Source organism: Balaenoptera ricei, chromosome 3, assembly GCF_028023285.1.
Source record: "Balaenoptera ricei isolate mBalRic1 chromosome 3, mBalRic1.hap2, whole genome shotgun sequence".
Classification (NCBI taxonomy): domain Eukaryota; kingdom Metazoa; phylum Chordata; class Mammalia; order Artiodactyla; family Balaenopteridae; genus Balaenoptera; species Balaenoptera ricei.
Genome location: NC_082641.1, coordinates 83,772,449 through 83,785,452, shown reverse-complemented (window position 1 = coordinate 83,785,452; position 13,004 = coordinate 83,772,449). Strand labels below are relative to the sequence as shown.

The window sequence follows — 13,004 nt, the reverse complement described above, 5'->3', positions numbered from 1 at the left end:
TCAAATCTGATAAAACTCTACTACTTAGGTATTCTCCAACATCAACTGGTAACAATGCATCAAACTCTCCCCTGCACTATCAAAAAATAACAAAACAAAACAACAGTAACAAAAAAAAACTGATGAGAAAAAAATACATCAATGAGATTTTTAAGTCTAAGAGAGGAATGAGTTTTATCAACAAGGCTGGGGCACTGAATAGGAGAAAAACAACAGACCCTTCTGGGTGTTTAGCAGAGAAGGGTCACTTTGTCATAGGACCACATGTGGCCTTCCAGAAAGTCAAAGAGAAGCATGCTGGGCCAAAAAAAAAAAATCAATTGAAGCAATAAAATTTTTCACACAAAAAAGTTCACATAAAGATTACATGAATAAGCACATGCACTGCATATTTTTTCCATTCACATCAGTACAATAACTGAATGTACTATTACAATTTGGAAGAAAAGTTACTGGGTTCTTTTGTTCCTTCTCTTGGCTGGCCCTCTATGCTCTAATTTAAACCAATTTGAAATTAACAGGACTTGTAGAACTCTGAAATAAGTATTTATGAATGTTCAGATTTCACACATATTTTTTACCAAGTATTTCATTTATTTTGCCCTACATCATACAGGAAACTAGCTCTTCCATACCTAATTCATCTCTGTGAGTCATTCTAGTAATACAGAGCTAATTCACCAAGTTTGTGATTTCCCTTTCTTGTATGTGTATTGAATCATGTTAATATGGGTTGAATTCTGTTCTGTAAAAAGATTAGTTAAAGTCTTAATTTCTAGTACCTGTGAATGTGACCTTATTTGGAAATAGGGTCTATGGAGATGATCAAGTTAAGATTAGGTCACAAGGGTGGCCTACAATCCAATGACTGTGTCCTTATAAAAACAGGAAACATGGACACAGTGACACAGAAGAAAGGCAATGTGAAGACACAGGGAGAGTTCCATTTACAAGCCAAGAAATGCCTGGAGCTACCAGAAGCCAAGAGAGAGGACGAAAACAGATTCTCCCTCACAGTCCTCAGAAGGAACCAGCCCTGCCAATACGTTGATCTCAGAGCCTCCAGAGCTATGAGACAATAAACTTCTGTTGTTTAAGCCACCTAGTTTGTGGCATTTTGTTACAGCAGCCCTAGGAGACTAATACGCATGCCATGGATTGAGTTGTCCCCAGCTTGCAGAGTGTGGCTGGAAGCTCGAGACACCTCACAGAACTCCTGCAGCACACATAATTCCACACTGGTGGGAACTGGCGTGAAAAACCTGCAATTTAGATGAGGATATGAAATACGCCCATCTAAAATATTAAAAAATGTCTTACATGTATTTAAAACACATTTTCCATGTTTTACTTCATTTGCTCCTTACAACCACACTGGGGAAGAAATAGGGGAGTGGACAGGAAAACTGAACCTCCGTCAGGTGAATGCTCTGGCCAATGTCACATATACACATAGCAGAGCTGGCAGTAGTGCCAATTTTTTTCTAGGAAGAAAGAATATGATCATAAATATCTTAATCTGGAACAATGGTGGCACGTTTAAGCAGTGCATTTTCAAGTGACACAAGGAAGGAAGAAAAAAATGACATCACACAGACTGAGTAGGCTGAGGGGCTCAGTGATCCAGGTAAGGTGGAATAAATCAGAAGAAGCTAGTAGAAAAGGTAACACTTCACTTGTGAACCTGGTCTTGAAGGAAGAGATGGAAACAGACTAACAGGAAGGAAAGAGGTGCCATGGTGAATAAATGTAACACCAAGGAGAAAAACAATAAATTATGTGGAAGGTCTAAACAAACACTGGAGGAGGGCCTTCAACTGCCTAATTGAGAAGTCCAGAGAGGGTTGTAATGGGAAGTGGGCTTAAAGTAGGAGAGGAGCCCTTCCACGGAGCTGACTGAAGGGTCATGATTGACAGGATGGACATGCAAATATCACCATCAGGTTTTTAGCAACGTGTGCAGAGGAAGCTGTTCCAATAGCAGTGTTAAAAACAGGTTAGGGGCCAAGCAACCTGGGATTGTGTGGCTTATGACTGAAGAGAATATAATGAGCCTATTTAGATGTTTTAAGTTTCAAGTATTGGCAAGGCATCCTCGACATCTGTCTTTCTTCCCTCCTCCCACATTTCTACACATATTGACCTCCTTGGTATTCTTGGAAGGTGAGGGGTCCCCGTTCCAGCCTCAAGACCTTGTACTTGTTGTTCCCTCTGTGGGGTAGACGATTTTTTGTATGGTTAGCTCCCTCACTTCATTTGGGTCTTTGCTGAAATGCCACCTCTTCAAAAACGTCTTTCTTGACCACCCTATATGAGGACTCTCCTCTGTCATTCTCCATTCCCTTGTACAGCTTCGTTTTTCTTTATAGGACTTGTTATTATCTGAAATTATATTTATTTTTTATTTCCTATTAGCTGTCATTCCCATTAATATGTAAACTCTGTGAGTGCAGGGATCTTGTATATCTTGGTCATAGCTGTATTCCCAGAGCTTGGCACAGAGTTTGGCATAAAGTTTAAAACTCACTAAATATCTGTTGAATGAATAAAAAATAATCCCATCTTATTCCCAAGTATAATTGATGTTATCCCCTAAAACACTTTTTAATCTATTTTCACTGCCACTTTCCAGTATACACAACAGGCTTAGTACATCCTGTCATTCTACTTGGATTAATGCAGAAGCCACCTAACATCTCCCCACTGCCAACCTGGGCCCCTCCAATTCATTCCCCTACAGATGATCTTACCCACACACGAATCTCATGGGGTCACCAGCCCCTACTTAAAACACTCTCCACGGTCCTTAGGATAAAGAACAAATTCTTGACTGGCCCCAGCCTAGGTGTCCAGCCTCATTTCATTCCGTTCTCCCCTGAATTCTCCTCAGTTACTTGATCTCACTCTGTTCCCTTCTGTTTCAGGGCCTCTGCACAAACTTCCCTCTGCTGTGGGGAACGCCCTTCCTCCCACCCTCTCTCACATTCTCCTACTCATGCTTCCGCTATCAAGCAAGTGTCACTTCCTTGGGTTGCTGTTATACAAGCCCACAAAAGTATTGCTCTATTCAGAGCATTTATCTCTGTTTGTAACTATGTAATTGTTAATTGCTGTGCTTTTTAAAAAACTGATTAATGATTGTCTTTATCTTGGACTCTTCACTCCATGATAGCACAGACCATGAATGTTTTGCTCACTCTCAAATTTCTAGGGTCAAGAATAGTGCTCAGAACATGGCTTGGCACTGAATAAATATTTGTTGAATAAGTGAAAGAAGGTACCCTATTAGGAACCAAAAAGCTAGAAGTCAATATCAAATACACAGATATAAAAACTTTCCACAAATACTGAAGTAAAGCCAAAGACAAAGATATTAGTGAACATCTGTAATAGGATGACAAACTGCTGTTAAAAACAGGAGAGAGGGAAAGCCTAGGGCAATGCAAACTTTGAAATGGCACTGACTGTAGACTGGAAAAGAACAGGAACAGGACAATCTGTTTCATTACAGAACTAGAACCAGTTCAAAGAATTTGCTAAAACTACATAGTTATGATTTAGGTAATGACAGTAACTAGGTGAAAGGTTACATTTACATATCCTACTAGCAACTCCTTGACTCTTCAGTCTCTCTGGAAACATTTAACTACGCACAGAAACCATTCAAACTTTCCTTCTCGGCATTTTCCTTTATAAAAATTCTCCCCAAGGTCCTCACTCCCCTAGAAAATGTTTTAAAGACATTTCACTGTGGTCGATTAGGCATACAGTAATAGCTAAGTGAGGCAAGGGCCATGGAGGAAATGGTTTATAATAGAAAGAACCTACTTTGCTCCTGATTAAAATCACTCATGTGCAAGATGAGAAATATACACCCTAAAAAGTTCTCAGCACCACAGGAAATCACAGGTTAAAGGACAAGGCCTAATTTGTGACCCTCATTGTTACTGTTTGAATCACCTAACACTAGAACCCATATAATTCTAAATTCTCTGGGGAAAAGAAAGAGCTTATCAGTTCATTTTTATTTCCTTATTTCAGACCTATTTTAAAATAAGATGTAATAATGACGTGCATGAAAAGCAATCTGGTATCATTTCCTTCCATTTGAACCCATAAGTGACTCATGCAATAAACAGCAAGTCTCCTGCATTTGTTTCAACTGCATACTCCAGTTTTACTGGAGCCAGTTTTCCAAAGATGATTTACCACACCCGGTCTGAGAAGGGACAGCATGAAACTGGTGAAATTCTAATCTTCAGAAATACAACAGACAATGATTATTTCTAATTTCATGCTCTCTGCATGAAGAGAAGGGAGGCACAAGGAAATGCAAGCCTGAAGCATGAGTTAGGAACTATGGCAAACCAAACAGAAAGAGAAAAATGAAAGCACACTGAACAACTGATGTTACCACGTTTAGGGGGACGAGGAGGGGAGAATGTAGGGGGGACAACCAAGCTTTTCCATCCCTACAGAAATATTTTTAATTCACAATTTAAAAAATAAGACATTTGGGCTTCCCTGTTGGCGCAGTGGTTGAGAATCTGCCTGCCAATGCAGGGGACACGGGTTCGAGCCCTGGTCTGGGAAGATCCCACATGCCGCGGAGCAACTAGGCCCGTGAGCCGCAACTACTGAGCCTGCGCGTCTGGAGCCTGTGCTCCGCAACAAGAGAGGCCGCGATAGTGAGAGGCCCGCGCACCGCGATGAAGAGTGGCCCCCGCTTGCCGCAACTGGAGAAAGCCCTCGCACAGAAACGAAGACCCAACACAGCCATAAATAAATAAATTAATTAATTAAAAAATAATAATAATAAGACATTTAGCAAAGTATAATAGCATTAAAACACTAAATGGAGTAAAGCCTCACTGACTGAGACATTTATGTAAGGGACTCTACGTTGATACAAACCCTAATAGCACCTGACCTTGGCTCTCCCAAAAGTTACTGAAACTTGAGAAGGATTATCTGTGAAAATAAGGGTTTGTTGATGCAATTAGTATCGTAAACAAGAGGTAAACGTGGGCTTCCCTGGTGGTGCAGTGGTTAAGAATCCGCCTGCCAATACAGGGGACACAGGTTCGAGCCCTGGTCTGGGAAGATCCCACATGCCACAGAGCAACTAAGCCCGTGTACCACAACTACTGAGCCTGCGCTCTAGCGCCCGTGAACCAAAACTACTGAGCCTGCGTGCCACAACTACTGAAGCCCACGCACCTAGAGCCCGTGCTCCGTAACAAGAGAAGCCACCACAGTGAGAAGCCCACGCACCGCAACGAAGAATAGCCCCCCTCGCCACGACTAGAGAAAGCCCACGCGCAGCAACAAAGACCCAAGGCAACCAAAGATAAATAAATAAATTTTTTTTAAAAAGGAGGTAAATGTATAACCCACATAAGTTTTCTTTAAACACTCTAGAAGCCTCCAGTTACATGCAAACAATCATCATTCTACTTCAAAATTAACGTATCTCTTTATAAAAACTTTCTTCAAAACAGTTCTACAAGGTAACAGGCTTAGCAGGTTCTGGGTTATGTATGTAAGCACTTTAATACGTTCAATCTTTAAAATATTCTAAAACTTAGATTTTTAAAAATATGAATTAGTCTTCATATAAGTAAAATTTTACCACACTACAAATAGGTACTATTCTGAAGCAAATTTCTTCCAGCATAGGTAAACGAAATTTGTAATATCTGAAATTTTTGAAAAGGCATTTTTACCCATGGAAATAGCAGGTGGTAGTATGATTCTTCTGTAAGGGCCCCTGTGTTTATTATTTAACATTTCTACCGCTGTCCTTTGTTTTGCTTATGTTGTAAAGACAGGACTAGCAGTCAACTGCACGCTTAATGCAGGTAAAACACTGTCCTTTGTGGCTGCAGCAGCTGTTGGCTGGGCTGACAGAAATACAGAACGACAGAAAGAACACTGTGCTTTCACTTTCCAGTACTCGTGGTCCATGCCCTCCTCAAAATGAGCTTCCCGCAACGGATAGGGAAGCAGGGATCTACTGCTTTTATTGTTTCCTGGCATCCTCCCCCATCTCTGCTGTGCCACTTCAGGTTGTGCTTTTCAGTACTACTGTGTTTTGCTGGGTTTGGAGTTTGTTTTTTGGTTTTTCTTTTGAGTCCAGTTCCTTCTTTTCTTGAGGCCGTCCTCTTGAACTCCCTGAGCAAGAGCCATGTGGAAGTCTTGTTCCTGTCCTCCATCCTTTATGTGAGTGCAGGCAGCACAGCTGGCTGCTGTGGACTGGCTGTTGGACTGGCTGTGTTGCGGAACCTCGCTGCAAACGTGCCAATCTTGTCCTTTGATGTTAAGCATGGCTAATAGATGAAGTTGAAGACAGTGCTCAGAAGTTCAAGCTCCTCTTAGCACAGATCCCTATCTCACGGTCACACATGATTTTGAAGAATGCCATAAATCTGGAGAACTTACGTTGCCACACGGCTCCAGTCTGCCCAGTCTCCAAGCTGACATTGCAGATAATTCTCTACTTGTTTTTTCCCCAGCAGGTGTGAACTAAATACTGTACTAACTATTCAAACTGAAATATTTCCTTTGTATGAAAGAACCCCAATGAACCTAACACAAAAACAAGCATCATTTGTATGCTGTCATAATCAACAACTTCTGCCTCTACTCATCCAAGAAGACAAAAAATCTGAAGCTTTAAACCAACAACATCCAACAGAACTTTCTGCGATGATGGAAATGTTCTGTGTCTGCTCTACCCACTGTAGTAGCCACCCGCCACATGTGGCTATTAAGCATTTGAAATGTGGCTAGTGTGACTGAGGAAGTAACATTTTTTATTTTAATTAACTGAAACAAATCTAAACAATGTGGCTAGTGGTTAAACTGGTGGCTAGTGCTAACAAATAAGCACACCACAGTTTCATGGACGCCAGCACAAGGAATGAGATTCCTAGGTCAGAGACAAAGGATTACATTACTCACAGAAAAAGCAGTAGCAGGAATATTAGCATAGCATACCTACACACTAAATGATTTGCATTAGAGAAGTGGACCCCTGAGCTTAGAGTACCAAATCTTTTACAATGGACAGTAAACCTACCTGCCCTTTGCTCCATAGAGAAAGGCTACCTCTATCTTCCATAGCTATCTGCTATATAAAAGTCCTTGAAAAGATAGTCTGGAATGAAAACAGTCAGTGCCTCTGCTCACAAGACGTGCAGAAACATGAGTGACTAATGGAGAGTTATCTCCCAACAGTGGAAGTTCATACACACGTCTGAAATCTACCCATCTCTCTCCATCCTGCTTGAATACCCTGTTTCTAGACATATTTATTTCTTGCTAGGACCATTGCAATAGCTTCCTAAGTGGTTATCACTATAGCCTCTTCCCAGGCATTTTCCATACAGTAGCTAGAATGTATCAATACCTTGTAAACACAAGTCTAAGCATGCCACTCTTGTTTCAGTCTTTGATGTTATCCGTTGCTCTTAGGATCAAGCCAACCCTCCTTGGCAAGTGCCACAAGGCCCTGAATGATGTGGCTCTGCCCCTACCTGTGGGCTCTTCCCTTGCCTCTTCTTCTAAGATGCATTCCTTTAGCCACATTAAACTTCTTTCATTTCCTAAAATACAGGTCATAAAGTAGTGGCCCTGAGTTGAATACCAACTACAAAATGCGTCTGGTTTTTGGCCCACACCATAGTTTTAAAAACATTTGGGCCACTTCACATTTATGAAATATGAATTGTAAGCTCCTCTTAAAAAAAAATCAGGGCATCTGGCAACACTTGGCCTGCATCCCAACCTGACAACACTTGGCTGGAGCTGAGTATCTACTGTTCCCTTTAGACAGAGCCTGGGTTCGCCAGTTGCCACACCTCTCTCTCCAGCTCTCACTTATTTATTCTTCTACATTATCTACCTGAGTTCCATTCTAAGCATCATGCTCTGTTCCCCTTGGTCTGGAACACTCTTCAGTCCTCCAACTTCTTCAGTTGTTAACTATCACTCATTCTTCAGGTCTTAGTGTATTCATGGGAAGTCTTCCCTGACTACCACCAACCCCAGTGATGATGTGACGCACAGTATGACACCATCCCATCCCACCTTCTGCGGTTCTCTGCATTACTCCACACACAAATCACATACGATCATAATTTTCTGTTTACAAATCTATATCCTTCCCCAGACTTTTAGACCATAAGAGAGTGACTGTGACCGTCTTGTATCCCACTGTATGCCACTGCCTAGGAAAAGGCCCAACATAGTAGGAGCTCAATAAACACTTGTTAAATAAATTAACAAAGCCAGTGGGAATGGCTAATTCAAAACATTGAGAGTGGTGCTGTATTTATATTTTTATGCACTTATTTATTTTAAAACATTGGACCTTTGCATTGTCATCCCCCTCCCCTCAGAAAACTGAAATAACTACTTGAGTTTCAGGTATGTACTAAGTAACAGGCAATGTGCTAAGCACTTCACATCAATTAGTTCATTTAATCCTTACAACCGTCCTTTGAACTAAGTACTTCCTTTATTCCCACTCTGCAGATGAGGAAACTGAGAACTCGGGAGGTTAAGTAACTTACCCAGGGTTACACGACTAGTAAATGCCTGGCAGGACTCAAACCCATGCCCGTCAGAACCCAAAGCCAAAATTCTTAACCATACACAACTTATAAATGTGAGATTTTTAATGTGTCCTGGATGATAAGAGACCACACAAGGTAAGGAGAAACCAGAGAACTATTTTCAGGCAATTGAAATTATAGTTCTACTCCTGCCACTAGCTGTTCAACCTTGGATAAGACGAAGGTCTTATTCTCTACATCAGTAAATTGTAGGAGATAAAATGATGGAAACTTCTCTCACGAGACTTGAGAGCACAGGACACCACTACCAACTTTATGCAGAGCCCTTCTTTTCAGCTATTTGTATGTGATTTTCACAATTAGCTTTTGCTGGCTAAAGGAGTTAAAGGGGGAAAGAAAGTTCTTACACACACAAGAAGCTTTCTGGCTCAATATTCACGACTATTACACCAAACCACACAGTTCCAAGGCAGTGACACAATCTTTCATCTTATTTCACAAATAGGAAAACAAAGGTACTGAGCAATAAGGCCAAGTGTAAAGTTAACTTCATATCCCTCAGGCTGCCCCGAAACCTGCCTAGCCTCACTATGTGAGTTGAACCCAAGCTCTCAAACCCAAGTACTGGTGGTATGTTAAGCCTATCAAATTCTACACATACCCTGCAGATGGATGAATTCTTCCTAAGAGCAGGAAAAGAATCAGAAATGTCACCAAGTCACACCAAATACAACCTAGTCTGGTCAATCTTTTCCATGTGGGATTCCTGCCCATTCTTTGCACCAAGCCAAACTTTTTAAAGTGATTTTCTTAAAAAAAAGTCTCACTAAGAATCTTGTAACTTTTTAAGCCAAATTTCCAGAATCAATCCAGGGCCCGCCAGGCCATTGTGTTCAAGTGTTCAAGTTTCAGCTTATTCCATCTCTGTATTTTTTCTAGGCATTATAGTATAATTTCCTTTCTCAAGGAGTTGAAAAAAAATTGTAGATGGACACCATAAATTGACTTATTGACTAGTTAGAATTGAAATTTCTATAGCTTTTAACATTTGATTACTACATCATACATACATGGATGCTTTTCTGAGCTTTCATTCTAAAAAATACAGAATTCATTTTATTTCCAAGTATGCCTCCCATTTGATGATGTAGAAGCACTTGAAATTTTATTTCAGAAAACACTGGCTTATCTAAACTTATTTTTTTCCAATCTATTAAGTATATTCACCAAACAATGATCTTAAAGGGCCTTCAGTAATGTATTCTTGGCATCATTTTACTTGCCATATGTAGTTGTTAGAATACATGATGTTTATATAAAAATATGAAATAAAAATATTAGTCCCTAAGTTAGATTGGAAGTTCCTCTAGGGCAAGGAACATATTCTATTATCTCTCTTTAAAAGCACAGAGCACAATGCACTGCACAATACAGGAACTCATGAAATGCCTATTAAATCATGAATTCATGAAAGACGGGCCATAGCTATTTAACTTCAAGTCTAAAGCTGACTTTCTTAGGCCATTTACTTGTTTTCTTCATAAAGCGATAAGAGTGGTGCTAACAATGCTTCTTGTGCCTGTGATTTTAAACTGAAGATTTACAAATGATAGGGCACAAGTAATTTGAGCTAAATATCTGAACTTACTTTACTAAAATAAAAGTCTACTTCCTGAACTGTTAAAATTAAAAGCAAATTTAAATTTGCACTTAAGATGGAAAAGAGGTTTTAAAGATTGGCAAACATCTGAAGCAAGCACGGTTCTTATTTCCAAAGACTTGTGCCAATAACGATCTTCTGCTATTTGAAATCCTATGACCACAGAAATATGTAAGGTCCTAGCTTTGTACATTGATTGCGTTGGGTGGGGAAGAGACGATTTCAATTCTGAACACTAATTATCAGATACAGGAACACGAGTTTTTACCCTAACAAAGCTATTGGCCAAATCACCTAGAGAGACATAATTACATCTCAGCTGCTGAAGGACCTGAACTCTGACGATGAGAATGAACACAGGATCTGCCATCAGGCACCTTCATAAGACCAGAGACCGGTGGCTCAAGATCAAGTAACACACCTAAGTGATCCCACTGGATCGTCACAACGACCTCAGGGGTGGGCAAAGCAGACCCGCGTTTTACAGAACAGAACATAGGGTGTCCAAAGGGTCGCGACCAAGGCCACACAGATAGGAATGTGACTGAAAGCAAGCTTAAATCCCTATTTTCCAAGTATCCGAGGGGTGGTTACTTTCCATCCCGCCTCTGCGATCACACAGCGTATTATACTCCACGGCAGGAAGGACCGCCGAGCTGGGCCGGGACTCGAGAGAAGAGGAGAGGGAATTGCCAGCGCTTCCCGGCACTCGCCGATACTCAGGCACCTCGGGTCGCTGCTCGGCTCCAGCCCAGCTCTACCCTCGCGGCGCCCCCGCTGCGACCCGAAACTAGTCTCGGGGGTGGGTCTGGGAACCGGGGAGCCTTTCTCACCGGCACGGAGAGTTGTCCAAGTTGGGGGCAGAAAGGCCGAATGAACAATTTTACCCACAGGGTGAGGGCGCCAGGAGAAGTGCGAAGGTGAGGAGGACGGGAGGGTGACCCCTTACCAACTAGCCTCAGCTGTGGTGGTGCTGAGGGGTGGTCAGAGAGGGGCTCGGGGAGTGCGAGGAAGGCTCAGTGCCCGAGACCCTCCCCGGCCGCGCCGCCGGATCCCCCGCGACCCCAGCAGCCAGGGAGGAAATCAACGACCGCCTTGGGCGCGGGGAAGCAGAGGGAGCTGAGACAGCAGGATTCCCGTCCCCGCCCAGCATCTGCCAACTTCCCGAGCCCCCTTCAGCGCTCCCACCCCCGCCCTTGCCCTGCCCGCCGGCCGGCAGCGGAGACGGCGGCGGCGGCGGCACCAACCTGCGCGGCGGCGAGCACAGTCCGAGACGGAAGCGGGAGCCTGCGGACGGCGGAGCGGCGGGCGCGGCGGGCGGAGTTAGTTGGGAGGCTCCGGCCCCCTGGGCGGGGACAGGCCGAGCACGCGGCGGCCGCGAAGGCGGCTGGAGCTCTCTCCTGGCGCACGCGGGGCCCAACCGCGCCCGCCGCTTGCCCTCAGCTCAGGGGGACAGCTCCCGGTCCCTCCCCCGGGGCGGCTCCGCGATTCCCGGCCGCCCCCGAGCCCGCCCCGTGCTCGACGCCTCCGCTCCGCCCCTGCCCCCTCGCGCGCCGGGGCCGCGGGGGTTGGGAACGAGGTGCCCGCAGAGTCAGCTCCAGGTCGCGCGCAGCGTCCCGGGGGTTCCCTGCGGGGATCGCCGTCCTGGGTGTTCGGACTCACGAGCGGGCAGGAGGTGGCCAAGAGCTGGAACTCTCGCCCGGGGAAGGGGGTCAAGGCCCGGCCTGAAAGTCTCCTTTTGCTCCGCCCGAGTCCCGAGTCGCTAAAAGCAGCCCTGCGAGGTGGCCACGCCGGCTGCCCGGAGAGAGGCCGAGGAAAATGTCGGACTCTCCCTCCGCCCAGCGCGGGGCTGGGAGGACTTTTCCCGAGAGAATCGAGGACCCCTCCCTCCTGTTCCCGCCCAGGGTTAGGGACTCCGGCAAAGAAAGTATGCAGAACCGGCAAACGGGGCACCGGGGTTGAACCTGTGGAAAAAGTGCAATTTCTTTCACATGCACACGCCTCCCGGTCGCTGGATTCAGGCCACCTCGCTCAGGTCTTCGCAGTGCTTCCGTGCCCTCACCCCAGGCCTGGCGCGGGGAACCCCCTTTCCTAGCTTGGTTTCCCACCTCTGCACATCTCTTTTTTCGAAACCCTTTTCATCCCGCAGTGCGCCCAACGCGCACACTCTGACTGCTTCTCCCCTAAACTGCAGGCAGGGAACCCAGAAATCAACCCCCTCCCCGCCTCACCCCGAAGCAGGACAAAACTGGAAGCCAGGGATCTGGGATGTTCCAGTCGGAAGGATTTCTACCCAAGTGGCTTGGTGCTGTGCATTACTGACCTCACACAAATTGATACGCCTTTAGTTCAAGGGCAGGTGTTTGCCAGTGCCTTTACCTCCCCGAAGGTAACCTGTAGAGTGCGTTCACCGCGCCTTTTCCTTCCCAGCACCAGCCGCTTATCATCTTCCAAAGTCCTCTCCTCCTTTCCCCCAACCTCTCCCATCCAGGTTCCCGGCACAGATCCCCAGCGCAGTGAGCTCTGGTCTTTCCAGGCACTTTCTCCTTCTGGGGCCCTCGGGTTGGGGGATGGAGGAGGAGCAGACCTGGAGGAGGGATCTCGAAGAAGGTGAGGTAGAAGCCAGTGGAAGGCGAGGAAGGAAAGTGAGAACGAGCTAAGAGGGTGAGTGGCTGGCTGCATGAAGGAGGCAAAGCTCTCCAGCCATCGGGGAACTCCCAGGAAGAAAATCCATTTCTCTATAGGGAAAACACCGATGCTTGTAG

General features: G+C 44.7%; 1 protein-coding gene across 10 annotated transcripts in view; it reads right to left on the bottom strand.

Moving 5' to 3' along the window:
• Window positions 1–12,586, bottom strand: part of PAM (peptidylglycine alpha-amidating monooxygenase) — a 281,828-nt gene extending 269,242 nt beyond the window's left edge. For 9 of the 10 annotated variants that reach the window (XM_059916835.1, XM_059916833.1, XM_059916837.1 and 6 more), the window contains exon 1: window positions 11,487–11,682. The gene's annotated coding sequence lies outside the window, so the exon portion shown is untranslated. Of the gene's footprint in view, window positions 1–11,486; window positions 11,683–12,562 lie in introns of those variants that run through there. The other variant, XM_059916834.1, reaches the window with a different exon arrangement.
• Window positions 12,587–13,004: the final 418 nt, after the last annotated feature.